Consider the following 7,218-nt stretch of genomic DNA (forward strand, 5'->3'; position numbering starts at 1 on the left):
GTGTGTGTGGCAAGAATAATGGTGTGTGTGTGCTCCTGTGTGCAATTACAGCTTTGAATGTGCCTCTGAAATGCGCACACACACACAAAAAGTGACAAGCCAATGGTGACTGATAATTAGGACTAGTAATGAGATGGTGGGTGGAGTGTGTTTACCTCACCAACGTTGAGGACCAATGCCCTAGAAGTACATGAGGGATTGATAAAGACACTCATCAGCATGCGGCCAGAAAACATCACCTCACGCAAAGAATTCAAAAGAAGTTGAATTATCTCTGTTTTATCTTTTCTCCAGTGAAATCAAAAGTAAATTGTTTATTAAAAAGTGTTCAGTGCCAACAACACAATACAATTACTTGCTTGAAGGTCGGATCATTTGGAAGGTTTTTACAGTGATGGCGATGGAGGAAGAAACGTTTAACACAGAGCAGTTTGTACCTCATTTAATAGTATACCAAAAAAGATTAAAATAATTGATCAATTTACTCAGGGGCAAAACTGATCAATGAAATACATTATTAAAAGAAGGCTATCGATCAGGACGGAGGCAAGCCGAGTAAAATGTTTACCGCAGCAGAGAGGCTGGGATCAATTGTGCAGCCAATGTAGTTGAATAGAACCCCATATGGATCAATGTGTGATGGAGGAATAGGGTTTATGGATCTGCCCGCTGTCCACCGTCCCATTGTAGCAGACAGAATGAAAGAGTGAAAGCCTGAGATACAGTGGGGATTAAGACTGAGGTGAGAGAGGCTCTGCCATCTTTGTTCTGCTCTGCCATCAAAACGGAGCGTTTCAACCAATCAGAACGGGAACAGTGTAGAGTTGCAAGGCTACTAAAATTACGGACTCTTGAGAAACATTAAAAGAAAAAAAACTACAGCTTAAATTATTTTGCTTAATGTTCTTTATTATTGTGTGTACATTTTTAAGGGAGTTGGCTTTCAAATACATTGGCACATAATGATACTATGAGTTCATCTTAACCCAAAGAACTAAACAAAGTGAATATTCTAACTGGAAGGTTGGAAAGTCCCACTCAAGCCTCTACAGCAATTCCATGCAAATCCATGTAAATCCATGCAGACACAACAGTTTGCTCTTCAAGAAAAGTCATTTCGATCAATAATCTTCTACTGATAACATTGAATAATAAACATTTGTGCATACATTCACAAATATTTGTGTGTGTGTGTGTGTGTGTGTGTGTGTGTGTGTGTGTGTGTGTGTGTGTGTGTGTGTGTGTGTACGCTTGTGTCTCTTTATCTTGGTAATACACACATACAATACTGTATGCGTAGGCAATAGGTCAAGTGCGTGTCCACATCCATACAGTATGTGGGAAAATATGTATGTGCACACATGTGTGCGTGTGTGAAGTTAGTAGCTATTTATTGTGGATAGGGAAGTCAACACAGTCCACCACTCCTTTAGTTCAAGGAGCTATTTTCCACACAAAAGACAGCTTTGAGGGAAGAAAAGAGAAGGCCAAAAAAAAGAAACAGATTTTAAAATGTGCTCTAAAGAGAAGCAGACTCTAGGCTCCTCTCTTCCCTCCCTTCTTTCCTCGCTCCTTTCTCTGCAGCTATAGAAAGGAGCAGAATGATTGTGGGGTGCAATCGGGGGGAGACGGGGGTTACTGAATAGACCTCAACGCTTTTACAGATTTCCTCTCTCCCCACCATGGAGGACATCTGACCTTTGAGGAGGGAGGATGGGGGAGAGCGGGGGAGACAGAGATAAAGAAGGAGGGGTAGTGGGGAGGCTGGGGAGGGAAATCATAATGAAAAGTGGTAATTCCTTAGAGAGGGAGTGAGAAAGAAATGTCTAAGGGCCAGTAATGAGATCGTCTGACTAGCGGGTTGCCATAGCAACCACCTCAGTATTACTATACACTACACTGTATGAATGAGGGAAAAACCATCTATTGTTGCCACAAGTGGATGGGTCAGAAAGAAAAAGACAGACTATGAGTATGAGGCGAGGAGAAGCGACTCAGTGTTAAATGGACGACACGTGAAATACTATTAAATGAATCCCACACAGTGTAAAGGGAGAAAAATGAGTTGAAAGTGTAGGGATACAATAACTTTTAAGCAGGTAAAGATCACTTTAATGTACTGTAGAGCTTCTTCAATTACTAAGTCACATTAAGTTGGTCAATGCTGGGAGCTCCACCTCCTGGAGGGGCCAGGTCGAAGACAGCGGGTCCTGCTTCCCGGTTTCAGTGTCTGCAATCTCTAATTAGCCAGCCAGGGATACAGGTGCGGGGGGGGTTAACCCTTTCATTTGCAATTATTGGATTGGTCTGTAGGTCAGCAGTGAACTCCTCCAGCTCTGAGTTTAGCTGCAGATCTGATTACTGTGGTCTCCTTACAAATCCTGCTTCCACCACCTGCTCCCCCTCCGCTCCTGCAGCCTCTGATAAACTATCATCACAGCAGATTGAGACAAATGATCGCCCTCTACATCACAGCCCCACTGCCCAACTGTGAGCATGTCCCCATGTCCATGTTTGCATTCCAGAAAAGAAGACGGAGGGAGAAAATAAAGAAACGTTCCACAGAGAGGGGGGCACAAATGCTGGAGTTAATTACATTTTATGCCTCTCTCTTTGAAACATCTTAGTGTAGTTTGGATTCTTTGGTGAGAGAGCAAAAACATCCAGGGAGGGAGCGCACGCGGTTTGTTTGCAGATGAATTTCTTACAGTGTAGTCGTGTGACACTAGCCTGTGGGTAACGAACATTTCCTTCCTTAGAGGAAGTACTGGTTCATGTGAGACCCGGAGACAGGAGGCGGTGTGGGTCAGCGATAATCATATTGAATGGACAATGCCGCAGATAGGTGTGGGCGAGCTGATACACATGGCTGGTTTGACAGGGAGGGCCTACAGGAACTGGCCGTGAATACACACGCACGCCATGGGGTCAACAACAAAACAAAACTTCATTAAAGAAATATTATATGCATGTTGTTTATTACTGGGATTGTGCATGTGTGATAGAGAGATAGAGAAGCCTGAAATATTTCATTGAACAATAAATATTCACGTTAACAAACTACCATCTAACGTTTCTATAAAAGGTGAATGTTGTACAAGTAGCATGCCTTTAATCACCGTGTTTGGTGGTAGTGCACAATTACCAAATATGGGATGAAATACACGCTCCACATCTATTTGCATATTTTATGTTTCCAAATATTAATCCAACAGTGAGTTATTAGATGTTTGGATAGTCAATGCCAAATAAAACAGTATTGCCACAAGAATGTTTGACTCTACTACTCGGGGTAAGAGACAGAGAGAGGTCAGTGGGGAAGGAGGTGGAGGAAGGGTGGACTAGTATGTGACACATACTTACTTCATCATGATCATTTTTATAGTTGGAGCCAAGTTGCATTGTACAGTGCTGCTCACTGATCCTAAAAAGGTAATTCATAGGTTTCTGCAGTGGAGGAAGAAGTATTCAGACCCTTAACTTAAGTACAAGTAGCAATATCACAGTAAAGAAAGATTTTGCCAATTGCAACATTTTTTTAAAAGTGCAAAATCATTACATCATAATATAATTTAAAAAATAAAAGTAAAAGTGCTGAGTTGAGTAGACCATTTCGAAATAACCAAAATTATCATGGATTTGAATGTTTTTTTGGGAAATTAATTTGTGGATTACTCCGCAGTCAAGTTGATAAATAACTTACTATTTATATTGATTGATAGCTAATGTTGTACTTGTTAAAGGGTCATGGTCATCTTTACATTACCAACAGCCACCTGAACTTTCTGGTAAAAATGGACATGTACAAAATGCCCACCCCACTCCCCCCTTCTTCAAAAAGTGAGGTAGCAAAATCCTCAAAGAACCCACAACTTGGAAGATGCAAACCTGAAAGGTTGTAAGTGGACACGGTCAAGTGTTGAACTTTTTACAGAAGTCCAATGACGGACATGATGAAGGATGGATTTTATAACATACATTCCTTTTCCCATCCAAAGAATGTGATTGTCTTCCATGATTCAGAAATCAAGTTGTGATTTGGTTACAAACCCGTATTTTGTCATGGGATAAAACCTTGGAATGAATGCTCTCCCTTGCTATTTGCTCCAGCATTTTGGATGAAATGAGTAACCAAGGCAACCTCAGGATGTTTTCCTTTCCCGAAGCACTGAGAGGGACATAAATGCCATTTCTATCTATGCTCTTATCAGTACTGGACCGGAGGACACAGGCTGCCCTTCCTTGTCCCTGCGTCTACAGCCTCTTTTAGGAATCTGGGGCCAACGCTCACCATTGTGCTGTCCTACAGGAAGTACGGTTCACTGCTCACTCCCAGCATTCACTGGGTTTCCTGTGTCAGGTTACCACGTCCTGTGTTTATTTTCTTTACTTTTTTGTCTGTATCCACCCTGTAGGACTTTTCTAACATCTACCAAACCATACAAAAGAGAAGATGGCACTATCTCAACCGTTGGGACGACAGATGCATCTGTATTCCCAAGTCTCCACTGGGTGTGCGCGAAAGACTTTTTTCCCACCTAAACCAAAAGCTACCTCAATCAATTTTAAATTAAGCAGTGCATTCAATGGACATTGTCTTTGACTGATAAGCTTGTTACACCTTGAGAAAAGGCTAAAGGAAAGACTTTAACACGATCTCTTCAGAGTAATTATTGCTGTGCTCCTATTTTTTTTTCTTACTTTATTCTCCTCTAAAACTAACAGCTTTGGAGAACTTAGCAGGGTGTGATTGATAGAGAGCATGAATGATGTATAAAGTCTATTTTGCTCAGATCAATACTGAATTTCATAATGACATACCTCGCAAGTACCCCCTTCCACACACACACACACACACACACTCCATCTTAAGTGAGGACATTGCAGGGATTCACTTTTACAAGCCCTCCACTGTATTTCCATTGATGACCATAACAGCACGGCTGTGTGGCTGTTATCATTCCATATCAGTAACTCTGAAGAAGGTGCCTGTCTGCTGCTGACTCTCGCACTTCATCCTAAGTTGCGTTGATAAGGTTAGGCGTTCCACGAGCCTCCACCAACGGTCCACCTGCATGCTAAACGCTGACCTCTCAACCAAAGCAAGTCAGCCCTTCTTCATTTACCCCTGTGAGATTCCCCCTGAGCATAGCTCACCTCTACTGTCCTTCCTCCCACCCCTCTGTGCTTCCGCAGTGACGACCATGCCTCTCCCGCATTCACATCCAACACCCACCCAGGTGACTGCGATGCACCTTGACAGGGGGAGCGGAACCTGTATACATGATCATATATTGCACCATTTGGGCTGAACTCTCTGTTCTCCGTCCAGATGAGCAGAAAGTGTTAAAAGGGGGGGGGAGACTAAACAAGTACGGTGGACGGAGAAAAAAGTGGGATCTGGAAATCATTTCCTACTTAATGTTTATATACAGAGCCGGTGCTGGTCTTTCAGATGGTTTTCAGACACAGACCGGTGTTATGGGACTTCATCCACCCCGGCCAGATACGCTAGGGACAGAACTGGTGACAGATGAGGACATAAGAATCAACTATTTTTGGCGCACTCATATAGGTATGCCTACTCTAAAGTCCGTCCACACAAGAAAAATCTGAAGTACAAGAACTCGAAATAGAAGAAAAATACGTATTTGAGAATCTCTTCCAGTAATTCCAGGCAATATTTGACACACATGTGCTAAAGAGTAAATATTGCCATTTAGATGGATCCAATCACCAAAGAATATCAAACAAATTCCTAAACAATCACAAACATGCTCAACAAAACCTCACATGGCTTCACCATACACAGCAAGCTGTGGATCTATTAACAGACAGCGTCTGAGCATGCATCACACTCTGGCGTTTTACGACAGAGGTCAATCACCGTGACCTCTGTAGGCTTGTATTTCATGGCAGGACTTGGGCAGTGGACCGTGAGGGGGTGGTGGGGGAGGGGGTCAGGGATTTGGGATTTTACCGCTTAGGATCTCATCTCCCTAACTCCCGGGGGATACCGAGCTCAGGCTTGTAATGAGGGGCTTTAACTTAATTTACTTTGTATGAGTGTGCATTGTGTGTATCTGTAGGTGTGTGTGTGTGTGAGAGGGACTGGTGGAGGTCCTCAGGGTTCGGGGAGACCACACTGTGGATAAATAATGAACCCATGTGTGTCACTCGCCAAAATGCCATTTTAAATAACAGGTTTTTTTCCGGCCCCATAAATCATACCTCTGCCTCTGAACATTGAAGCTCAGGATCACAGAGAAGGATCCACTTTTACTGTTGGCAATGTGAGTTTCATGCGCCGTAATTCAGCACTCGCTAGGCAGTTGTGTTTATTGAGTCCTGTGCTATGTGCAGGTAAAGAAAATGAAGTTGTATCATGAATTGATTTTATTTTAAGTCTTTACTCAATATATATTTTTGTTACCACGGCGCAATGATTCTGTCTGCATAAACAAAACTTTTTACATATCCGATCATAACAACATTTAATTTACAGAATTACAAGAAAAGCACAGACACAGAGGATAAAAATGCTGTAGGAGTCAGTAGAGAGCAGGCAAATATATCACAGGAGGAAAGGTGCCGCGGCAGTCGCCTCATCCTATAAAGCACATTGTTTTTTTGTCCAAGGGAAAGATGTCAAAAACTCCAGTTGTTACTATTTCCTGTCTGTTAAGTATGTACACGGAGGCGTCGGTTTACACACTTTTACTCTAAGATCAGCTTCTCCACTTGTGCTTTGCAACCCCCCCCCACCTCCCCATTTTCTTGGAGTTACATTCCACACATAAAATATGCAACCCAAAAGCCTGTGGGCCCCCTCAGAAATAAAGAGAACAGTTACCGTGGCAACCTTGAACAACAGCAGCACACAACATCCTGCTGATGGACAGCACACTCCAGGAGGCCGGTGCACAGGTGCTATTTTCTTTCCAAACATAGAGAATGAAGGAAAAAAAAAGATGTTTATGTTTTATAATACAAAGAAAATTAATCTACCAAATGCTCTTTTTTTCAGGGGCCTTGATGACTTTTGCAGCTCAAATGTTTTGTGTCTACTACACATTTGAATATATTTATTATTTTTTATTACTCCTACCTTACTCCTCCTTCAGACATCCAGGATGTTTTTTCTTAGCAAAGCAATAGCCTTTGAGTACTTCTAAAAGTTGTACAGTAAACTTGTTGCCAAGCGTGCATACATATAAA

This window comes from Gasterosteus aculeatus, chromosome 13, assembly GCF_964276395.1.
Source record: "Gasterosteus aculeatus chromosome 13, fGasAcu3.hap1.1, whole genome shotgun sequence".
Lineage (NCBI taxonomy): Eukaryota > Metazoa > Chordata > Actinopteri > Perciformes > Gasterosteidae > Gasterosteus > Gasterosteus aculeatus.